Consider the following 25742-nt stretch of genomic DNA (forward strand, 5'->3'; position numbering starts at 1 on the left):
TAATGGGGCAAAGTCAACAAGAGCTTCAGGGTAGAAGTGAGATTATAAAACCTGAAACTTCTCTCTAAGGTGAAGTGGTTCACAGTTGCATCTCGCTTATTTCTACCAATAGCGGAGATCAGAAATCAGTGTTGAATTTTTGAAAACGAAATTCCATTCGGTACTATTGGATGTGCATTATCGAATAAATAATTAAATACCTGAGATGTAGATGGTTGTGTTTGGGCTCAACAACTGAGGGTGCGTCCAAGTCGACAGTTGGTTTGGTCCTTTTTATTGTACAGTGATAATTGCATTTTTGAAACATGCCATATTTCTGATGGAAATGGGAACCACGTACCGAATTCATCATTGCCCCGAAGTAGGCAGACAATCGAACAAAGTCGCCGAAAGCCCTCCGGTACTTCTGGGTAGTCACAAAGCACACCTCGACGTTGAAAATTTCGGGACGGTTTTCTTCCGTCTGACCTGTAAGTTTAAAGGCATGTCTACGAAGAAAGATCCTAGCTAAAGTAAATTAGTTAGTAAAATAAACAGTGCAACCGGGTCACCACTCGTTACCATTCTCAGTTCAGGAGTAAGAACACATTAGGCACTGCTTACGACTGGGATTCTTGGAGGATTATTTAGGACTTGCTCTCCATGGAAGTGCAAGAAAATGGATACACACATCAGGAACAGTTACGCGTGTTCCACCAGATTAAGTTTTATTCCGATGCAGCGGACGGGATGAAAAGTGATGAAATGCGATGTCATTGAAGCATTCTGAATGATGTTAGGTGTAGACGATAAGTTTGTGAGCAATCCTTCGATTGGTGTCAGCCAGATGGAGATAAACGTTTTACATGATCATAAAAAAGTTGTGCATTTCACTAACACCCGCGGGAAACAAAGGGTGGGTGAGATGTGCTCGTTCACAGATTGTGTTTGATTATTACCATCTCTATTCATTTTTTCTTTAATTTCTGATGGTGTGCACAGTCCAGATCCTGGTTTTCTCCGTGAATCTATTCTTTTATTGTCATGCCGAGTACCTGTGTTTGCTACTTTTTATGTGGTGCATTGGAATAAAAGTACAGTTGGTGCATGGCGCTCGCCTGTTCCCGTTTGCTACCCGAGGCTATGTCAGTCTTCATTTATTTCTAAGCAGCGCAGCTCTTAGATAGAAAATATTGGTAGCCTTACACATTGTTTGATGTATTTCTTAGTGTTTCTAAACGTTTTTTAACTACTAGCGTTTCGCCACACACATCCAGGTTCGAATTACAAGTATAAAAAATTTAGCGCGTGGTATATCTTCAACATTGATAGCATTGCCTTTTGCTGGCCGTGCGGGAGCCCACGCTGATACAATCTTGTACTATTGAAAAAAAAAGTTGCGCCAACAAGAAGCGTCGAGCTCAAAGCTCCATCGTTATGACTGCTTTAAAAAAAAGCACAAAGCTTAACTGTATATTATCACCATCACATCTTCATTAAAATGTTGGTTCTCACAGAAAAGATAGCGCAGCACTAGAGAAATACCAACACGGGTCTGGATGTTTTTGTTTTGTTCCCGAAAGCATATTACGTCCGTGGTTAGTTTCCAACTTGCCTAGGCCCATAGGTTTCAGGTCCTGCTTTCGACTCTGGCAGTTCCTGTTTTATTATGTCAGATGATATTTTTTTTCCTCTACTCTAAATGTCTCAACGAAGCTGCCGCTGAACAGACATGGCGTTCATCTAAAAATAGGTGTGCAGTGCACTGGTGCTTTTTTTTTCGCGTCCGTGCTATCCTGATACCGGGACTCTGTAACCGACCATTTATGCGGCTAAGCCACCACAGCGCGTACTTCTAGAATCTTTTAGAACCTTAAGTGAGGATGCAGGAAGGGTTTTTATATTTTGGCTTTTGCCATATTTTGTCCAGTAACTGCCGTATGTTTCATTGCGATGTTTATCGATCTCAGGGCAATTTAGCAAGCAGTCTTGCCAATGCAGAACCAGTGAAAGTGTGAATATCATAACTCACTGCCTAAAAAACAAACGGGCTTGCTTATTTATGAAGTTGCTTATTGAGTGTTGTTTATAGGGCACCTGGTACAATGAGCGCAGGTTCATTGTAACCTATGCGGCTATTTCAACGAAGAACCCAGCCGGATGTTACTGAATGCTCACCTGAAGTGTTGTGCTCCTCTTCCTGTAAGTCTTCCTGTAAGACTTCTCCAATATCTGAAAGCAAAAGCTTTCTATCGTAAAATATAGATGCGAACATATTCGGAGGTCATCCAAAACCATAACATTGTAAGGAGATGGTGGTATGGACACCATGCGCGTCTGATTTTTGTGTGCCCTGTATACAGACTGTACAGCCTCTACAGCCTGTATACAGCCAAGTAAAGCTTGCAAACGCAATGCTGTGGAAAAAGTTTGCCGACAGATAAAAGAAATTTCACATATTTTAGTTGGTATCTCAGACATCAGGCGCCGGAAAGAAGAACTTTGCGCCAAATCGGGTCTGTTGCCTGCCGGTTCTTGGGCAGCGTCAAGGCGATGGGGGCGATTTTGATGTTAGTGCAAGTCGCCGCTAAAGCAACCCTTCAACATGCGTCAGCTGGGGCGTTATAGGCCCCTTTCGGTGGTCCACGCCCTTCGGAAATTCGGTAACGCTTGCTAGGAGACCGCTTTCTTTGTGGCTAGAATTGGATACTGGCTGTCTTAATAGCATAAATATAAGGCTCAAGACTTTTTCGAACTGCTAGGAATTCATTAAAACCTGAGCGATGGACTGCATATAAATCAGCTGCCTTAGCCTATTCCCGTGCACTAAAGACTACTAAATTTTCTTTTTTTAATGTAACCCTCCCGAACATCTTAAAGTCTAATCCTAAACGCTTCTGGAGCATAATAAAACCTAGCACTAACGACAAAGTGTCATTACTTTCAGCAACTGGAAATCCCATTCCGGACCATCTTTGTGCCACTTCACTAAATGACTCTTTTGTCCAGTCATTTTCTTCCTCATCCGTTGATCGCCACCATCCCAAACTCCAATCGTGTAACTACTACTGTATGGATCCAATTGTGTTTGACTCTCATGGCATTATACCGATCATTAATAATTTAAAAGAAACATCTTCTAGCGGAATCGATGGCATTAATAGCAAATTTCTTCGGAATACTGTTGAATATACCGCTATCATTTTGGAAAGCATATTCTCACAGTCGTACCATGATGGCGTACTACCCGAGGACTGGAAAACTGCTAAGGTCATACCTGTACATAAAGCCGGTGACAAACAGAACCCATCTAACTATCGACCCATCTCTCTCACATCAATACCCTGCAAAATAATGGAACATATAAATCTCACTCACCTTGTTAATTTTCTTGAAGATAATAGCTTCTTTTCTCTGACTCAGCATGGCTTTCGGAAAGGTTTCTCCTGTGAAACTCAATTACTTTCCTTTACTAATGATCTGCACTTCTACTTAGACTCCGCGTTTTCCACAGACTGCATATTTCTCGACTTCGCTAAGGCATTCGATAAAGTTAACCATTCATTACTTCTATATAAACTCAGCATTCTAAATATTGACCCTTCTGTTCTGAACTGGATTCGCGCGTTTCTTTTTTCTCGCCTTCAGTTTGTGCATGCTAATGACACTAATTCTTCTACCGTGCCAGTTGGTTCTGGGGTTCCTCAAGGATCTGTCCTTGGCCCTTTACTGTTCCTGATTTATATTAATGATCTGCCTGCTACTGTTAACTCTAGGATTTGTTTGTTTGCCGATGACTGCGTGATTTACCGTAAAATAACTAACGATTCCGATATTCGCTCTCTCCAGGTCGATCTTAATAACATACTAGACTGGTGTCATAATTGGAAAATGGAACTAAATATTAAAAAATGCAAATCTATGAGAGTTTCACGTTCAAATACTACTTGTCCTCCTTATTTTCTTCACAGTCATCCCCTTGAAAGCGTAAGATCGTACCGGTATCTTGGCATACATATAACTAACACCCTGTCCTGGAAACTTCATATAGAACATATAGCATCTAAAGCAAACAAAACGCTTGGTTATCTTCGAAGAAATTTTACACTTGCTCCATCTTCATTAAAATCATTATTATACATGACCTACGTACGACCGCAAATGGAATACGCTTCATCTATATGGGACCCTGGACAGGTCTCACTGACACAGGTTCTGGAAACTGTCCAGAATCGTGCAACTAGATTCATTTTAGGCAATTACCATCGTACATCTAGCGTCACCCAAATGAAAAAGTCTTTAAACCTCCTGCCCCTAGCTACCCGCCGTAAGCACTTCCGCATCTGCCTATTCCATAAGATTTTCTACTCCAATTTTCAACTTCGCTCTCGATGGATTCAACCAGCACCGTTCATTTCTCACCGTCGTGATCATCAACACAAGGTCACAGTGCCTCATTGTAACACAGTGACATGTGCGCAATCATATTTTCCGCTAACTTCTAAAGAATGGAATTCCCTACCCGCATCATTAACTAGCATCACTGATTCAACTCAATTTAGAAGAATACTTACCACTCTGATTACATAATGATCGCTTTTATATTTTATTGGAGTGTTGTGTTCTCCACGTATTAGTATTGTTCTTAAACTATTTTATTAATCTGTTCCGTGTTCATTTTGCTCACTTCTTTTTATCCTGCCTCCGTTGTTCTATAGTTTTGTATGAATTGTGCTTTGTTTATTTTTCTTGTTAACAACTGCCCTTCCCCTCTGAAATGTACTTTGTACCTTGAGGGTATCACAAATAAATAAATAAATAAATAAAGAATGGCTGATCCTTAGATAGCTACGTAAAATGACTGACAGACAACATTGCGAGAACCTCGCTGCATTTTATTCATGTAGCAGCTTTCAGTAGGGGAAAGCTGCAAGGTTAAAAATGGCTGGGGTCGCCATGAGGATTCTTTGAATTGCTGGAGAACGGCGTCAACGCGTGCATCGTAGGCATCCGTGATGAAGCGAAGTGGCACACCGGGTCGCTTATTGCCAACGAGAGCGACGTCGGAAATCTTCGCCTCAGTTTCCCGAAAAGCAGCCGAGGCAGGACAAGAACCCACAAGGGGATAAGTATTTCCTCTCTTAATTGACTTGCAGTATGGTCTTCAACGGCCGAACTAAAGCAGCGCGCTTTGGAACAGAACATCAGAAGATATTGACGGTCAGAAACAACTCAAGCTCCTTGTAGATAGAACTCAGTTACGAAAAAATTAGCTGCGGTTTAACTGCTGCTGAACCTGGTTAGACAGCGAAAGCTGTGGTTCATCGGGCCAGTAGCAGCTTGGCGTCCTTAACGTTGAGTGTGTTCCGGACACTCTATAGGCAGCGAACCGACCCTGACGCCCTGGCAGGTGCAGTTAAATTAATGGTTGATCGCGAGAGGTTGGTCACCCAATGAACGCTGCGGCATATTCTGCCGCCCGTTACAGGCGAATCGAAAGGTCAAGGTAAAAGGTCAAATGGTGCGACACCATGAATGGCCACATATGGTGAGGCATATAGCCACATTTTACCTCTGGCTCACTCGAAGGTCAACTGACAACGCACAGCGAAATCAGCTTTACCTAGCGTAGTGAAGCTAACGCTTTAAAAACCTGAGAAGTGATTTTCACAAGAAGAAGCCTGAAGAACGATGTCAGGACGATTGGTTTGTGAAGTCAGGCGGCACAGTGCTTCAGTTTATCGACGTGAACTGATTCAATGTTTTTAGTGTTTTACGAATTTAGATAGTATCATGTAGTTAACCGACTTTTACGGCAAATTTTATCACTCTTGTCGTCCAACTACGCCTCACGAGTTACGTGTGTGCAGTTACGAGTGTCTGCGAGAGTACCTTTCATGTGCAAGTATTTCCAACAATTAGACCGAGCATGGGGACTCCAGAGTCACCACCACGGGCAAGACAAAGGCGAAGTCAGCGGAACAAAAACTGACGATGATTAGGTGGAGTGCACAAGGCGTTGGTGGCATGGATTGACTTAAGGCGTTCGGTTCACTTTAAGATTCCCAAGCTAGTTCAATATACGACTGCATGCAATGTGTATTTCACACTCCGCTTACCATTCTCGAAACGAGTGTTACATGTAGAAATTTATTTTTAAAATTATATTGCTCCTTTTTAAGCGCCACAGCCTTTATAAGTGCCACAGATAAAAACGATTATCTAACTATAAAAATACAGTCGATAATTGTCGGTACACTGTACCTTAAGTTGCAATTACTTTTATGTATTTATACCCATCAAATCACTCCTGCAAACTGGAAATTAATAAAGTGCTTATAGTTTTTTGATAAACGCCTGTTAACTTTCCTCTTTGAAACTTGTGTGATTAGCAGACAAGAGATTGTGTCATTGGTCTGACAAAAACTTTAAGGTTTTCTGTGAGGTTTTCTGTGATTTAAGACTATGGGGTGTGTGCATTCTTTATAGATATTAACACCATCACGTATGTCCCATTGAAAGCACAGTGCCTAAATGACTACATTTTACGTGGTTATCCTAGATTTATTCTTGTTTCCGCCCCAATGTGGCTCTACTATAGCAGACTCTATGAGTTTCATGCCATGGATCACACTCTGCTCTTAAAACGAAGTCGCGCTTGTAACTACGCCTAGTTGCACTGCTTACTGCGCGCCATTGCATAAAATGTTCCTTTCACAATCAATAGGCTTACGTATATCGTCATCCCCATCATCGTCGTCACTATATTCTTCGACCTTGAAGACCTTGTGCAAAGGCGTGGCATCATACGCTCGCTCTGTAGCTTTGAGTGGCGAAATCCTCAGATCGTTGGATAAAATTCCCTGCTGAAATATTGAAACCATGAGAGGGCAGCAATGATCAAAATATTTGGAATAAATAAACTCTCACTGTATTGAATAATTTAGTATCTATTCAAGTGTGTTAACTTTCTATAGCCTTTTTTAAAACGTGTTCAGATTTAAGGAGGATAAAACCAGGTGCGCAATACATTTTTTATTCTGTTCACTAGGTGACACAGTAGGTAGTATTGGCATTCATTTTTTTTGTCTGTGATTGCAATGTGCTTTCTTTGCGAGCGGTAAAGCACTCCCCTCTTCTACACGCATGTTATACTAAAACGATTTTTACCCCGCTCATATTTACTCCACGTTATGAATATATATAAATTTTTACCTGAAAGTGAAATCATATCACGATGCTACGTCAGTGACATGTGGAGATACTCAGCGTTTTATGGCCCAAACCTTGCATCGGAGCTCAGGCTGTATCAAGAAAAAAAGTGCGCTAGGGAGCGGAATGGACAGTTGGCATTCAGAGATGTCTAATTATTCAGGAGGGTTTAATAGTTTGTTGAGTGCACATGAGGAATCACAAGATCACTCGCATTAACAACAAGAATTAAAGGCGCTTTGGGACAAGTTTTGTTTCGTGCGCGAGCGCCTTACTCCTGCTACTATTTCTGTAATAAGAGGAAGTTGTTCTGTATCAGAACGCTGACTTCACGTCTGTGAAGTTTTTTGGTAATTTGTGCTATAATCAGGGAGGCGCCGCTCCTTTTTTGCCACGGCGATGGAAGTGGAGGCTGCTGTGCCTCTCTTGGAACCCGGTGGGTCGGCAGCAGCCGCCCAGAGGAAGCGCCTGCATCGCCAGAGTGACTCGAGCAGCCAGGGCACTGTTGTGTACTCGGTGCCAAGTGAAGACTCCTCGTCCTCGGCCGACGACGGTTTCATACCGGTTGTTGGCAAGAAGGCCAAGCGCAGACTGCGTAAACAAGCCGAAACGTCCTCATCGAGCACGTCAACGGTGTCCTCATCAAGAACGCCAACGATCAACACGGCGCGAAGTTCCTCGGCGCATACAGCCTTGTTTGTGCCGTTGAACTCAACGGACAACTTGAGCCTACTGAACAGGCAAGCCATCTCTATTTATCTGGAGAGCCTTGTACCGGGAGGCATAAAAGATGTCAGAATCAACCCGTTCAAAAACGTCATTGCCATTGATGTGGTGGAGCGAAGTTCACTAGAGAATTTAACCGCAATCACAAAACTCGGCAACATCAGTGTACGCCCCCTTATTGTCCAGGACAGCGGCACTACAGCTGGTGTAATCTACAACGTCGACGTCGCCATTTACCCATGTTGATCAAGCCGGCAACCGACGGCATTTCCACCTTTCAAGTTCAGCGGTTAGGCTGATCTCTATGCATCAAGCTGACCTTCAAGGGTGACTGCATACCATCGTACGTGAAGGTTGGGCACTTTCGTCATCCAGTTCGACATTTTGTGCCTAAGCCACTTCAATGCAGGAAGTGCATGAGGATCGGTCACGTGAGCGGCGTCTGCATCAACTCCATCGTGTGCCCGCGATGCTCCGAGTCACACAGCGGTGATGCTTGCCGCGCGACTACCTTGAAGTGCGCCAACTGCCACGGCCCTCATGACTCTTCCTCGAAAGACTGCCCCCGTCTAAAGACCGTGCGGGCGGTACTGAAGCAAATGGTGCGCGACCATTCTACGCACAGACAAGCCGCCGCAAAGGTGCGACGACGTCGTTCGCGCCACCGAAGGTCGTCAAAGAAAGCAGTCACATTTGACAATAATGCCCCAAACCCAACTGCAGCTGGTCCGCCTCCACCAAAAACCGTACCAAATCATGGGAGCCCGGCGCTTGGTGAGGCTGGACCTGCTGCCTCAGATTCAACTTGGCCACCACTGTCAAAGCCTTCTACGCCTACTGCCACTCAGGGCAGTGTGCAGCACCTAAGACTGATCCAGCCAACAGGCACGATCAAGGCCATGGCCCAGATATGCAAGTGTTTGCAATGCTCACAACACTAATGAATGCCATGCGTGCTCTGCTTTCCAGCCTACACACGCCAACATCAAATAGCGCACTTCAAGTGCTGGACGCGCTACATCCAGTTCTTGCGTCTCTACAGTAGACGGCATCATGGCTCCTTCGGACCTGTCTTTTCAAAAGAAAGTCAAGCAAGCTTTCATTTTCCAATGGAATGCTCGTGAGCTCCAGTCCTGGATTTCTGATTTACGGCACTACGTCTACGAGAATCACTTCCCCATTCTTGTGATTTCTGAACCGAAGACCCCGGCAATTTTGCGAATATCCGGTTACGAGGCATTTTCATCACCCACGTGCAACAGATCCAGCAAAGTCATCGTCTACATTCGACGTGAACTTGCATATGTGCAACATTCAGTTCCTCCGAACGACGACAATCAGTACGTTTGCCTGACAGTGAAGAGCCGTGACCTGACGTTTACGCTACTGGCGGTGTACTTGGCGCCGTCAAGTCGTTTCGACGCCAGAAGGTTGAGTGGTTTGATGGCAGCTACACCTGCTCCGTGCGTTATTATGGATGACTTCAATGCTCATCACACCATGTGGGGAGGCGTTAGGATGGACGTTAGGATGGACGTTAGGGGAAGACAGCTTGTGTCCTTCGCCTCTGACCATGACCTCCAGTGCCTGAATGACGGAATCCCGACCAATATACGCGGAGTGACTTATAGCAGCTGCTTGGACTTGACTTTCGTTTCAAAGTGCCTTAACAACAGCGTCCGGTGGTTTTCGGATGTAGAAACCCATGGCAGAGACCATATCCCAACCTATCTGATTATTACCGGCCATTCCACATTTTCCCCAGCCACGCGTACGCAGCACATTGACTGGACAGTTTTTAAATTTCTTATGGAGGCTGCTTGCGCAGAGGGCTTCTCTACCGGTCTTGAACAAAAAATTAAGGAGGCCATGGAACATGCCACCTGCACCTTTAACCCTGTCGCTAACTACACCTATTTTGACTTCGAATTGCAGCGACTGCGATCACAACGGCGCAGGACAGAACGCAGATACCGACGCACAAAGTCGCGCCTAGACATAAGAGATGCTAGGCGCATACAGAAGAAGATTCAGCGCAGAATTCAGGCACTGCAAACACAACGCAGCACATTGACTGGACAGTTTTTAAATTTCTTATGGAGGCTGCTTGCGCAGAGGGCTTCTCTACCGGTCTTGAACAAAAAATTAAGGAGGCCATGGAACATGCCACCTGCACCTTTAACGCTGTCGCTAACTACACCTATTTTGACTTCGAATTGCAGCGACTGCGATCACAACGGCGCAGGACAGAACGCAGATACCGACGCACAAAGTCGCGCCTAGACATAAGAGATGCTAGGCGCATACAGAAGAAGATTCAGCGCAGAATTAAGGCACTGCAAACACAACGGTGGAGGACATTTTGCCAAACACTTGATCCACGGAAGCCTTTGTCACGCGTTTGGAGTGTAATTCGGGGTCTTCGCACGTACCCTCAACAGCGCTACCCGTTGAAATCCGTAGCGCTCCACCAAAGGCGCACTGTGGTTGAGGTAGCCGAAGATTTCTGCGCAAGAATAACAGGCCCTCCGAATCCAGGCGCAACGCTGCACTGCAACCATGTTCCACCCTCACGGAATTCTCGGATGAATGCACTATTCTCCATGGAAGAATTTGATGCTGCGCTGGCTTGTTGTAGAAGGTCATCATCACCAGGGCCCGATGGTGTGACGTACTCCGCGCTTGCCAACCTTGGCCAAGTAGCTCGACGGGCTCTTTCGGACACTTATAACAAGTCATGGACTGCTGGCATAGTTCCTCATGATTGGAAGACCAGTCGTCTGGTTCCACTTCTTAAGCCGGGGAAATCACCGCTCGACCTTTCATCATACCGTCCAATTGCACTCGCCAGCTGCGTCGGCAAAGTAATGGAAAGAATGCTGCTCACACGCGTGGAATGGTACTTGGAGCGATATCAGATTTATCCAACCTTCATGTCTGGGTTCCGACGGGGCCGCTCATCTATAGACAACGTGGTTGACCTTGTAACGTCGGTGCACCACCGCAAAAGTTTGAAAAGATTGACCGTGGCATTGTTTTTTGGATATCAAGGGCGCGTACGACAACGTAACGCATCAGGCCATTTTGGACGCAATGGAAGCTGTTGAGATCGGAGGCCGCACGTTCAGCTGGATACGCAGCTATTTATCAGAGAGGTCGTTTTTTGTCCTGGCTGCGGACGGACCAACGTCCTTACACCGAAATTCGCGCGGAGTCTCTCAAGGTGGAGTGCTGAGCCCAGTTCTCTTCAACCATGCTCTTATCGGCCTGGTCGACGTATTGCCACAATCTGCTGAGATCTCGGTATATGCAGACGACATCTGTATTTGGGCATCAGGGGTTACCCGTCCTCAAGTTCGTGCAAGACTTCAAAAAGCGGCATCGATATTGACATCTTATCTTCGCTTGCAGTGCCTGAACATTTAGGCCGAAAAGTGTTCACTTGTGGCGTTCACACGCAAAATAATGTCACGTTACACCATTCGCATCAATGGTGAAGCCATTCCCTATGAGAGAAGCCACAGATTCTTTGGTGTTGTCATCGACAGGAACCTCTCGTGGAGCCCACATATCTACGACATGAGAAAGAGACTAGTTTCGATTGTCCTCGCCCTCTCCTTCCTCGGGGGAAAGTCCTGGGGCGCATCAGTGCGCTCGATGCTACAACTTTACCGTTCCCTATTTCTGGGCTACATGCGGTACAGTCTTCCGATATTCAGTTCCATTAGAAAAACAAATATCAAGACTCTTCAAAGTGTGCAAGCGCAAGCTTTCCGTATCTGTCTTGGACTGCCTAAATGTGCATCAACAGCAGCAACTGTTCTTGTTGCCCGGGAACATCCTGTTACTACATACATTGCTGTTGACACCATGATAACACATTTTCGGCACCTCACACGGGTTCCCTGTCATCACCTCGCAACACTCCCAATAATTAGGCCGCGTACTGCATTCGCCAAAATCATTGAACCCCATCGCGCATATCTTCCATCGGAGTTCACCCCTGCGTCAAGACCGTGCTCACCCTTATGGAGCCTTCATGAACCTCGCATTCACCTCTATATTCCTGGCATTACGAAGAAAGCTGGTGTATCACTGCCCGCTCTAAACAACTGACATTGAATCACCTGCATTCTTACCACAGTCACTGCATACATGTTTTCACAGATAGATCAGTTCACTCGACCAGTTCTGCGGGGTAGGTGGTGATATCGGCCAGATCCATCTTCATGAAAATGAAGACGACCTGTCCAACATCTTCAACTGGTGCGCAGCTCGCAGCCTTACGGGCTGCGGTTGAGTTCATCAGTCAAGAACCTCCACATGACTGGATGGTTTTCACCGGCTGTAAAGCAGTCCTTTAAGCCCTGCAAGCTGCGCTACGCAGCAGGTCACAGGAACAACTTGTTGCTGAGATCCGTCTTCTGTACCACGGCACCGTTTCCAAAGGTCGTGACATCATTTTTCAATGGCTGCCAGGACACTGTGGTATTACCGGTAATCACCAGGCCGATGCGGCTGCGCGTTCTGCTCACAACGACGGACTTCCAGTGAGGATCCCAATATCGGGACCTGACGCTGCGTGTGGGCTTCGCCCTTTGGCGCTGGAGCTCACACTTTCAGCGTGGAACACGGGAGAGTTTTGCAACCTCCGCCTCAGGGCACTGGACCCTGAACTGCGCCTTCGTCTTCCACGTAACTTAGAACGTCGCGACGCAACACTGTTATGCCGTTTATGGATCGGTGTTGCATTTACCAATTACTATGCTTTCCGGATGGGGATGGCCGACATCCCTGCCTGTGAGAGCTGTGGTTGTGAGGAGACCATCGCTCATGTTCTCTGTGAGTGCCCTGCATTTGCGAGTGCAAGACATACACTGTGTTGTGCCCTGGACCGCCTCGATTCTCGCCCATTAACAGAGCAAAAGATCCTCGGTCCGTGGCCACAGCAGTCTACTGCCCTCAAGGCATACAAGGCACTTTTTGCCTACTTGAGAGCGACTGGATTGAGTGACAAATTGTGACAGCGTGTTGCGTGTGTTTTGCCTTTTTTCCCTTCTCTCTTCCTCCTTTTAGTCCCCTAATCACTCTTCCCTAGTGCAGGGTAGCCAATCGGAACCCCTTTCTGGTTAACATCCCTGCCTTTCCTTCCTCCTCTTTCTCTATCTCTGTAATAAGAAAAGGATGTAGTAATTGCACCCATACTCAAAAAAATTTCCTTTTTTGCTTTCTTGGATGCCATCATTTAGGGGGTTTATGCATGAGGTGCATTTTGCTCTAGGCTTTCTTGCAATCTGTAAGTCAAATTAGTTTTTTACAAGAACACAAGGAAGGTTCTCCAATATAAGACTTGATCAAGATGCTTTTCCTTTTTACTATTTATCATTCTATTATTACTCTCTGTCAGCCTGTAATGTATTTTTACGTGTGTAAAGTGCAAATTTCACCGTGCCCCAAGACTTTCTTTTACCCGTTGTACAGTAAATCCTTGCCTGCAAGTGCATTCTCTCAAGAAAGATAATTTGTGCGTCGTCGCATAATTGGCATATCTGTGGCCATCGAGAAACAGCTCTACATTGCTAGAGTAGCTGTAAAGACGCCATATTGCATTATGTCCTATGATACTTACAGTGGACATTGATGCACATCTCATACTGCACGGTTCCTTTGGCGTGTTTGATATCTTCATCAACCACAAGGCATGTTGTTTCTTAGTGACCCGCCACTGCGGCTCAGTGCCTTTGGGGTTCGGCGGCTGATCTTAATGTCACACAATCGATTCACACGCACGAGTCCGCTCGTCATTTTTAAATTGGATGAATTACAAAAATGCTACTATGCTGTTCTATGTTACCGCGCGCTAAAAGGTTCTCAGGTGCTTTAAAATAACCACAAGTCCACGCTACGCTGTCGCTCACAGCCCATGTATCGCATTGTGACATAAAACACCCAATTTAAATTTTACGTGCCCTTTATAACTGCAGTGCGCTGCCGGCAGTACACTGATGTGACCGACCAGCCCTACGTGCCTTGTTTAAAAAACCCGCATTTCAGCCGATTGATTCATTTTCAGGATATTGTTCCGCGACGGCAAAGGTACCCAGCGAGGTCGATGGCCTGAAACAGCCGGGCCGCTCACAAAAATATCACAAATATCACAAGTGGGCACCACACCATCGACATCGTTTAAAAATTCTCAGCAGTCGTATTCTCAGCGTACGTAGTACTACGACCACCTCTGGTGCGTATTAGACAGGCATTGCAGAGTTCGAGTAGTAAGGCTTCAGCCGGGAGACATAAGCGATTCCGGTGCGAGGTGTCGCGGGAGGGGACTGTGGGTGTAGCGGTGGCATCATACCTCCTACCGGTCACAGGACGTACGACATAGTTAGGGCCCGTGTAGCGGCGCAGAAGATTTTCACAGAGGCCCGAACGGCGGCACGGCAGCCATAGCAAAACAAGGGAGCCCGGAGTATTGGTGGCGTCGCAATGGCGAGTCATAAAGGCGTTTTGCAAACCTTGCGACATGGACAACCTCTGGCGAGCTAAAAGACAGGCGGCGTCGGAGCGGGCGATGGCGTACGTCCCGAACATAAGTAGTCGTGCAGGCGGTGGTGGACAGCACGCTGTCGAAGGCAGAAGAGGATCGCGGCAAACTGATGATAAAAAGTAGAGTAACCCATTGTGCCAGGACGTGTGGAATTGTGTGGGAATGTCAAAAATTGGAAGCTAATATCGCAATCATGGTGATGGTCATAGACGAACCTGGAAATCATGTCGGTCAAGGTATGGTTCAGGCGTTCGGTCGGGGCCGTTCGTCTGTGGATGGTAGGCCGTAGCGAAATTATGACAGGTGGAGCACAAGTGGAGAAGTTCGGCGACCACATGGGATAGACAGCAGCGGCCGCAATCTTCGAGCAAATTACGAGTAGCACCGTGGTGGAGGATGATGTCCGGCAGGGTTAAGTCAGCGACATTCAGTGGCGCAGCTGCTTGGAATCGCTCGGGTGATAGCGTAGCGCGTAGAGTAGTACGTCGTAACGGCGATCCATAATTGTTCCTCGTGGCAGCCGAACGGCCGAACAGGTCAAGGCCGACAAGAAAAACAGATCTATCGGGATCGCTATCGGCTGAAGGTTGCCCGGAGGAGGACCCGAGGATTTCTTCCGGCGCTGCCAGAGCTCGGAAGCGGCCACATAGCGCTGATCAGAGCGGTAGAAACCTGGACAAAAGAAGCGGCGGCGCACACGGTCGTACGGGCAGGATAGTACAAGATGATGTGCCTTGGGAGCATCACGGAGCTGTTGAAGGACGCTGGAACGTAGGTGTTCAGAAACCATCAGCAAGAGCTCTGCACCGTCAGGTCGCATAGTGTGCCGGTAGAAGATGTTCTCGTGGAGCAGAAATGGGGTGAGAGAAGCATCAGAGCGGTTGGCGGCGAGCCGGCCGATGAGGGAGGAAAGCGAGGAATATAAGCGTTGTTCTTGAGCAATGTTCCGGAAGACCGATATGGACAAAATGCAGACCTTAGTCTCACATCCGTTTGAGGAAAGCGGATCGACAGGGTAACGGGACAAGCAATCTGCTTCCTGGTCCTGGAGCTTCGGCGTCCTGTGTCAGCAGAGGTCGTCGGCCGTGAGTTACTTGCACGCGCCGTGTGGCTGTGCCCTAGCCTGCCAGACTTGAAGTGACCTCGCTGTTGCTCCACCATCCTATCCTGCCCCATGCCCCTACCACCCGACACGGCGAACTGTAACCAACGCAATGACCCCGACTTACCGACCCCACCGACAAGAGACACCGCTCCCGTATGAAGACGCTGTCCTCCTGCTCATGCCGTTCGGTGTGTCCAAGAGCTTCGGCCGTCGGCTCCTAGCGACCGGCGGCCCGAAAGCTTCCTGGACTAGGATGCGATGATACCCCTCACCTCACACCAATTTCCCCTGACAGCAAAAATATTCAGCCAGGCCGAGGGCCGATCACCAAAAACACCAAACCGCTCAAAAGTTATTACATGCGCGCAGCACAGCGTTGTCGTCGTTCTAAAAACACAAAGTCGTCCTCTAAATGTATGTAGCACTGTGTATAACCAGAGAAACTTATAATAGGAGGTTTTCCTCTTTTGACATGCTTTGTTGCTGTGTTTAGTTTTTGGAAAATTTTGATATATTTAACAGGAGGCTTTGCAAATCTTTCGCCTGCAAAGAACGGCAGCTCGATTTGTTAAATGCCATTATAAAATTAAGTGAGCAAGCGATAAGCGAAGTGGTCATTGGTCGACGGTGGCGCGGATGTCGACAATATATATTTTTTCTATTCAATATTGCATCTCATTTCCTTATTGTGATTTTGTTTATTTTATGGTCGTGTTTTCACCAGCCAGTATAACATCAGATAAGCATAGAAAGGTTATCAGAAAAGCACGCATTATGATGGCACTTGTGCTACAGTCAGCAGTTTTGGTCATAGCGAAACCTCTTATCAGGTGTGCTCTTCATCAGGTGTCTTTACATCGTCAGCCACGTGCATGTCGGTGTGTGCTTGCCAGAACGGTGCATGCAGACTGATTTTGTCTATAGGTGAGTTATCCTGTTCCCATCGAACATTGCTATTTTCTGGACTCCATCGCGAATGCATGAGGAAATTCTCCAGAAATTGATGACTCATCACTATGAGCATGACCCAAAAATTTGAGAGCGATCAATTCGAGTAATGCGGATGAAATGCACAAGTATTCGCTCTTTCAATCTGCTGAATCATTCTTAATCACGGTTCATTTCACTGAGTAAGTCTTGGTAATCTTTTGCTTAGGTAAGTCATTCATAGGCACCCTTTGTTTTGTTGAGATACTATTTGTCATCCTTAACCTGCTTAATTACGGTTAGCAAAATGTTAATTTTTGTTGACTTAGCCATCATTACTATACTTATTTACTACTAGTCATTTATTACTCACGTCAAAACGTACACCCCTTAAGTTGAATCTTACACAGATGCACCCATATCTAGCACAGGTTCTGACGAACATTTGTCAGCTTTCGCCAACGTACTACTGCTAATGCCTTCGCATTATGAGTCTTTGGAGCTTCTACAAACAGCCACTTCGCCTTTAGTTTTTGTGTATTGGTGGAGTAACAAACCCCATCAATTAGAATACTGCATTTTTTTGTTGGTGATTTTGGCTTGAATATTTTTCTCATAGAATAATGTGTCCTCATATAATGCTTTCTGCTCTTTTGCCTCTTTTTCGACAGGGCAATACACATTGAATTTTATTTTAAAGAACAGAGGTGTAGACTCTGCGCTATTCAAAAATTACTCGTTTCAATCTCACCTTCAGTACATTCTGTCATTCAGTCCGTTTCACGACGCTGATCTGTGAAATAATTTGTGACCGCAATACATGGCGCACATTTGGCTTACCTGTTTCTCTCAGCTACAATAGCACTGGAGGACGCACGTCTAGCAAGCAGTGTTTCTGAATGAGGTTAAATATGGCGCTGAAGTCAATGCAAGGTGAGGAGGTATGGGAGAAATCAAGGCACTTCTATTGCAGGCTTCGAAATGAAAACGGTAAACGGGACTTTCCACTCTTTCGTTAGCAGCGTTGAGAGGCGATCTTGTGCTTAGAAAATGCATCGCCATATTCAAAGTGGGGCTGGAGTAGAGTTACGGAATTTATAAGCATATTATAGACTGCGTGCACAGATGAATTCGTAGTGTTTGACTTTCATTGTTTACAATTGACGTTTCTGGCGCCGATCACTTACAACTTCCAAGCCGCTCTGTAGCCTGCGAACAACAAGGGATGATTGGTGGTCGCTCTTGTGGTACAAGTCCTGTTCGACGTCTTGTCCATTAAGCTGTGAAATTTAAATGGCTAGTCAAATTTAAGCACTTTTTACAACCGTCTTGAAAGTAAGAACCAAGAGCTGACACATCAGTTCACGTTTCCTCTTGTGTTTGAACATACAGTATACATACACGCATTCCGGATAACCTCTTCATTTCATAGCATCAAATGTTTAACAACAAAGCCAGAAGAAATCAGAAATGTGAAATACGACTACATGCGTTTTTCAGATATTGTGCATATGGATGTGGTCCGCTTTAGTATGATACCAGCATGTGGGAGCACGTCCCTTGCTGGTAACGAGCGAGCACACGCACTCGACCGACATTTACAAACCAGAAACCATTTGGCAGCTGCTCAGACCTGAAAGACGTAATGCCGACCGAACCAGTAAAATATTTGCATATCTTGTACTACTAGAGACTACAAGACCGCTGGCCGCTTCCATCAGCCCAACCATCCTTAACCTGAGCGGCCGTCATGGCGTCGCGCCAGCTCCCTGCGAACTCCTTTCCGAATCTCCACCACAGGCGAGCCTTCTTCCTCTCAGATTACCCCTAGCACAGAGTTTTATGCAAAACCGCCCCACTCACTGCATACCACACCATGAGAGTGTGCCTAAATTTCGTACTCCTTGGCAACCACCTAAACCTCACCACACTACCTGCTGATGAGAAGTTCTTCTGCTGAGCCCTAGCCTGAACAATCAGCAGTGGCTTATCGCGCGGGGCTCGCAAGGTAGCCGATGCAATCGCAGTTTTGGACTGAGGACCACACACTCGAGAACCGGTTACACAATTATCCTTCCTAAAAATAGCTTTTCTTCACACACTGCCCCAAATGTTTTACCTAAGAGGTGGCACTAGTTGAAAAATATGCACTGAAGAATACTGCTTTAGTCGAAAAGACTTACAATAACCTTGTCGATGCCATTGCCGCTTAATATGGTGACGCGAAAGTCTTCAGCTAGCACGTAACTTTTTTCAAGCCTTATCGTCAGACCACTGTGTACAAATAGCAATATACCTCCATTGTCATCCCTGATTTGTACAATTCTAGGATAGACGAACAGCTCTGTAAACAGCAAGAAAAATAATGTTTGCGGGCGGTCACATGAGTGACAGTTAGTAGAACTTGCAGCAATTGTGCAAAACAGGGGTTCAAGATTATTTGCGATGTTTTGAATCGTCACCGCGATCTATTGCCTCTCGTCACGTACAATGGAGGCGATTGACCAAACCTGTTTTTATATCTGCAATCTTTGATTCCCGACGCAAAAATGAAAATGAAGAGCGCATGTAAGGGAGCATTTCTGCTAGCCAGTGTTTCAAGATGTTGACTTGTCCCCATACGGCATTGCAGTAGAGTTCAAATCTGGGTCAGTTGGTACATGTTCAGGAAAAAAAACAGTCAAAAGACGGAACACGGCGAACAAACGAGGCACACAGACGACGACTGGTCGTCGTGTGTGTGCCTCGTCTCTTCGCTATGTTCCGTCTCATGACTGTTTTTTTTTTCTTGAATCTCTATACGACACCGTGCAGTCTTCATTGTAAGTGATTTTATAGCGTTTTCACATCCAGCAAGAAGGAAAGACAATGAGGTTGAGAAGGGCAACAAAGCGGAGAGCGTAGACCTCACAGAGCTGTTAGTTAGCTGTTCAGGCGGCGGCAAGTGGCGTGGTAATCAGGAATTGAGATTCACCTAGAAAAGCTGCGGTATAGCAGCATACTGAAACACAGGGAGCGCGAATAAAAAACACTTGGAAGCGGACACATGAGTGGCGGAAAATAACGATACACGAATGCATGTTTTACACCGAAATTTTGGACTCCACAGCGCCCTACAGCGTACGGGTAGGTGCGTGTGTTCAGCCTTGTGGTGGCGCTTCCGTTACCAAAGCAGGCTAATTATCAGGGTATGGAGGTGTGACAGGTAGTCTCGCTTGCTCTCTGGCGCCCAAGGAAGAGGGAATCCCACTGGCATCGCTACGGAAAGTACTGCCACGGCCCCTCTATGAAAGCGCACCAGGTGCGGTCTGCCGCGTTGTGCGTAAATATAGGAATAGGGCGGGAAGCTTGAGTCTACGGGTACTAAGCGGAAGTACCCGGGCGCAAAGCCGACAACGGCGGCCGCGTTTCGTTGGAGGCGGAAAACAAAAGGCCCCCGTATGCTGTTCAATGTCAGTGCACGCTAAAGATCCCCAGGTGGTCGAAATGATACCGGAGACAACCACTACTACGGCTCCTCTTTCTTCATTTCCTCTTTTACTGACAACAATTTTGCAGACAGCCAGAACAGCAGATAGGGCTTGTCTGGTTTCATCTACAAGCAGCAGCGCATAACGTAACCGGGAGCACGAGACAACGAGGCGACACAACGAGCACTGACTTTCAACAACCTTGTTGAATGTTCTCGTGCCTCTTCTTGTCTCGTTCTTCTTGTCTCGTGATCCTGTCTACGACCGGCGCTGCTACTTGAAGAATAGTTCAGTTTACGGTTTCTGCCTTGTTCCTTCTCTGCTGCTCCGGGACACTCCACAGGGCCGAGGCTGTGGTCGACCACCGCGGAGCCACTGCGCCGGACTTGTTAGCATTTGTGTGAGTTTTTTTAACGGCGTGAGTCGTTACACGGAGCGAATCTCTCGCCGTCTTATGAATGAAGCCCGTCCAACGTCACCGATAGATGGCGCCTGAAGATACCGATGTGATAACGAATGTAGGGTCAACAATGAGAGGTAAAGAGCAGAAGGAGGAGAAAACAGAAACTGTTTTCAACAGAGAAAGAGAAAAAAAAGAAGAAATACAAAATTGCCTAAACTAGGCAACGGCACACTTAAGCAAACTGCGTTATCAGGCTGGGGGCTACGATGGCTAATGCCTCGCACTGAGGTTTCCTATGCCTCCGCTCCAGCGCGGTCCTCACGGCAGCAACCTCCTTCGAGACGGCAGATACGGAAATTGCTGGTTCGCTTACAACGAGCTGTCGGCGACGCCGATTTCGCTCCCAGGAGGTCTTCGTCGTATTCCGCTCCTCTGTCTTAATACGTCGGCCATCAGCTTCACGTTTGGCGGCGAGCGCAAGTTACACTTGTCGACGGTGAGCCTCACGACTACGAGCGAGTCGAGTGTCCTTTTGATTTACTCTGTATTGGCTTTAAGCCGCACAAATCTCTGCTGGGCCAAGCTCTCTGTCTCTTGCATTTCTGTATTTTTAAGCATGAGCCTTTAGACAGAGCCGACCCTTGAGCCGTCGCGCGAAGGAAGCCTTTCTTAGGACACCGAATGAAGAAGCCAGAAGATAACGATAAGATAACGAAAGCTGGGGCGGCCAGGAGAGAAAGAAGAAAAGCAAGAGGAAGGGTAAAAAGCGTAGAGGTTTCCGCAAGTTGGTGACACTTGTTAAGCGAAAATTGACGCAGCAGCAGAAAAAGACTAGGACAAAAGTGTAACGCACACACAAGCAGAGAAATATACGGAGAAATGAAGAGAGCCAGTCCCGATTTCCTGCATCATTCCACAACCTAAACAAGCATCATCTTTTGAATCTGTGTGCTCAAATTTTGAGAAACGGAGCTCTTAAACGCTGAAAATAACTAGCGCTGACCACCCGAATCCTCCGTGAATGGCTATATAATGATGCGCTGCCAATAAAGGCTCCAGTTGTAAGTTGCGCTCATGTTGCCTCATCTCGTATGTACGTGGAGATTCTTGCGCTAGTTTTGCAGACATGTCAAACCAATTAGCCGAAATTGTTGGGATGGCTATCGTATACTGCTTTCAAGCAGCCGAAGAAGCCTATATTTTCACCTGAAATTGGTCCCTGCTTATTATAAACCGGATGTGGACTATCTAAGCAAAGCTCTCAATTTTCCGCCGAAATTAAATTGCGCGGTAGCATTCGGTCATGACGCTCATATGTCTCTAACTTGTGTAGTTATACAGCTGTCAGAATCCTCATTTCGCGAACCCGACACTGTAAAGAACAAAGCGCATCAAGTTGACCCTTTCTCCACTCAAAGGCGTATATTCTGAAATAGGGGATGTATTCAAAGTTAATACTCAGTGACTAACTTGGCTTAACGTTTAGTTCAGTAATTTTATCAATATGCATAGACACAAGACATAGGGACGACCAGAGGGCCGGGAAGTAGGCCTACAACGCCCTGTTAGATAGCAAATAATAAACTTATAGCCTACACTTCGTTTTTTCTTTATCCACTGAAAGTTCAACACAACAGAGCTGCGGGTTATGTTCTGTATGCAGATATAAGGAAGGAGTTCTTACCTGCTTGCAACGCTATCGAAGAGAACGCGATTACAAGGAACGTATAGCAAGCCGACCGCATTTTTCCGGCCAAGCATAAAGCGCCCTTACAGCATGGGTTCGTGATCTGGATGCAGTTGTGCGTAGTGACAATGGTTCATTTTCTTTACAAAATATTGAAAAAAGAAATAAATTCAGCGTGCCCTTGCGGCTTTGCAAAGCCTGCTCCGAGTTGCGTAGTGACAGATTGCTTGAGTGCATTTATTTCAAGAAAGGACGCTCGACAGACACGGAAAACAGACACTCATAATTAGAGTGTATTTCTTAAGAAGATCGTTTGTGTTGAGACACTTGAGATTTTCATTATCTTTAACTCGTGATCTGAGTTTTCAAAACTTACACGAAAGCTCTGAGAAACAAATACAGATTAGTCTATGATTACATTCAATATTTCTCTGCGATCTGCAGAAAATATTATCTTATGGATTCACAGAATATTGCTAACATGACTAAGCAATGCTGGAGAGTTCGCATGCATAATCCTAAAAATTCAAGAACTCGGAACTGGTTCTTACATTTATCATGCGGGATGTTCTACAATGACTGCTTGAAGAAATCCAAATGTCCCGACTGTATGTCAGTAAGTCAAGAAAAAAGCAGAAGCAGGCTACATGGCTCGAATGTTTTTAGTCTGCGAAAAAAAAACCTCGTGTTTGCTTTTTGATTCATATAGCGTGGATAAAAATTGCCGTTAACTTAGTCATGATGGCAGAACAGAAATTTAATGGGAAATTCAGGCTCCGGCGTGTTTCAAAAATGCTAACTCCATATGAATGCCGTGTGGAACTGTCCAGCAGCGGGAGCAGCCCAGATAATAATGACGATCATGACAATGGCGACACTTTAGTGATAAAGCTTTGAACTTCAGCTGTCTTTGTAATTTTTCGTGACTGGTAACTGACAAGCTCTAGAACTGACAGCGAGAAACACGACCGGTTCGCTATTGTTACTACGCATTCTAGTGACATCATGTGGATTTAGGTATGCATGCACACACAAAATACAAAAGCTGGAACACATTATTAAGAGTCGGTAGAGGGAGGAGCTAAGATGTTCGAATTTAACAGTTTTAAACTGTCGCGGAAAGCGTTCTCACAGAGGTGAGATAAAATGGTTTTAGCCGCATTTTGAGGTCTAGCACGAATTTCTCTTCGTGTCACGCCTGATGTCGGCTTTCAGATGTGTGGAATTAATGAGTGGTGAGATAATACCAAAGGTACTGACACTCTGTCTGCTTTTTCTTCTCCTGCCTCGCTTTTTCTCTAAGGATATGATGCAGACAGTAACGTAACAAAGACGCGAAAAAGGTGAGGCGCTCATTACATCGCTAGCAAAGAAAAAACACAAAAGCAAGTTCTTAAGGCGATGGTTCCTTGCCTACACCTAGTAACCGTAGCTGTCAATGTCAAATTCTCTAACATGCGCCGAAAGGAAGTAAAAGCATTTTGAGGAAATCAAACAAGCGGTAAATGTTTCTCTTTTCGTGGGCTCCACAACCGTGCCATCAGCGAAGGTAGAAGAGTGGAAGGATCCGGAATAATTTCGATCGCCTGGGGATCATTGATCTGCACCGACATCGCACAGGACGAGAGCGCCTTTTGCGTATCGCCTCCATCGAAACATGGATGCTGCGGCGGGGTTTGAACTCGGGCAGAGGGAACCAGCCAGGGAGGGGTAATACAAGGATTAGCAAAATATTGGCGCGCAGCATGTACAGGGGGCAGGTCACCCGCACGCGCCAAGAAGTATTAGCGACGCGGCTTCGACACCAACTATCCATAGCATACGCATGCGGCATGTCAGAATTTCAGTTTGGCTTTGCGGCAGCCTCTTCATACCACGTGTACCATATTTATCAGTCCGAGAAGTAAAAATTCTTGCGCAAACTAGTGGCCGGTTTGGGCTTAACCATCTACCATAAAATCAGGTGCTGGTGCGCGACATTAAGAAGGCAAGGGCGACTGATGATGCGGGACAAACATGTGTTATTATGCCTTCAGTCAATCTTAAAACCAAAGAAAAAGGACTTTTGCGCAGACGACAGCGAAGAAGCTGTGCTTCATCACATACAATGAACAATACAAAGAAAAAATATAATGTCGTTCCTATATATGTTGCATTTTCCGTCAGTAATGAAGAGATAGCGTCAGCCCTATGATTCGTCTTTCTTGCGTTTGTGTCTGTTCCCGTGTTGGCGCCCCAAAAGCACCTACTATTAAGCCTGCTTATGATAGTCTGCGTTTACGATCAATAATTTAGCATCGGAGCATGCTTGGATTGCCCGGAATCAGAGAAAAAGTACAGTCGTCATCTGGCAAACTGCGAAACAACAAATGTCTCCACGACCCTGCTCGGAGCTGAGCTGGGTCTCGCAGTCCTCCAGATGGAGCAGCATCTCAAATCGGGAGCTCCTCTCCTGTTCCATTAAAGTCCTCCTCCTCCTCTTGGAGCGATGATAATGGTGCCGCAACCGACTGCACTTTCTCGCCGATTCCAGACTAGTCAGATATGAACTCACCTTAAGTTTTTTATCAAACAACGCAGACTATCGTAAGCTACCTTGCGGTGCAGTGCTTGAGCCTTAATAGGCCAGCATTTTGCGTTCGACGATTTTTCTGTATGCTTTAAATGCATTGTACCTGCAATTTGTTCAGAGCTGAATTTGTAATTCACCCCTCCTCATTTTATTGTCTTACAAACGCGCTGTGGGTAATAAATAATTCAATAATTTAAGGGACCGGCCACGACGGTTGGACACTTCAACATGCGACTTCGACTCCCCAACTGTTACACAAGTCATAGGCGCCTTGGAATTTAGCGAGAGCTGGGCTTAATGCAGATTTCTGTCGCGGCTAACAGTCAATACCAACCTGCTTCTGCATTGAACGACGCCATACGGGAAGGCAGCCCGCACATCGCGCTTGTTTATGAGTACGCATGTCCTGTGCACCTAGAAAATCGAATCCGGTCACGCCAATTCCTCGACTCGCAATTGTGAATGTGTATGAGAGAATCAGGACATATCAAAAAAGAAAGTTTAAAGACACACGTGGCAGGGCCTAACTCATACATATGCTGATTCCCATTTTTTCCTCTTATTTTTACAAGCCCGAGCGCACTTTCCGAGAGAAATGTAAATAAGTACGCACGAAAACTGCAATCTGCATCTATGCACATTTCTGCGAAATGTCAGAGGTACTGCGAAATGTCAGAGGAAACTTTCCCGCACCAGTGTCAGGGACTTGTCACTTTGTACATACTATTCATCGCGAGTTGCAATGCGGCTCACTGAGGCTCATATTTTGAGGCAAGGTCCATCTAAGAAGCAGGTTACACTTAGAAAAATGTCATGACAGGGAAGTTGCTCAGCGGCTTTTGTTTTTCGCTGCTGAACGCATGTTTTTCCGGAAAGAATGACAGCTGCGGCGGCTTCGTTTTATTACAGGAGATACGAAAAAAAAATTGCCCGTGGGGTTGTACGAAGTGAATAGAATGTAGCGAGCCCAAGGTCGTTGATGCAACTGGACCCTTTCTTTACGTCCACGCAAGGTGTCCAGCAATGCTTCGGGGCAACAACTCGCTGTATCCCATGTAAGGCAAGGGAGGAAATGGACAGGTATAATTTGTAAAATATAGCCTTTCTCTGG

At 46.0% G+C, this 25742-nt stretch overlaps 1 long non-coding RNA gene across 1 annotated transcript; it reads right to left on the reverse strand.

Annotated features, from left to right (window-relative positions):
* Positions 1-402: 402 nt before the first annotated feature.
* On the reverse strand, positions 403-17748 carry LOC144105506 (uncharacterized). Its single transcript, XR_013308816.1, has 4 exons — positions 17687-17748; positions 6713-6845; positions 2158-2211; positions 403-468 (listed from the first exon to the last, which is right to left on the reverse strand). It is a non-coding gene; the product is annotated as an uncharacterized LOC144105506 (long non-coding RNA).
* Between the last annotated feature and the right edge of the window lie 7994 nt (positions 17749-25742).

Source organism: Amblyomma americanum, chromosome 9 (genome assembly GCF_052857255.1).
Source record: "Amblyomma americanum isolate KBUSLIRL-KWMA chromosome 9, ASM5285725v1, whole genome shotgun sequence".
Lineage (NCBI taxonomy): Eukaryota > Metazoa > Arthropoda > Arachnida > Ixodida > Ixodidae > Amblyomma > Amblyomma americanum.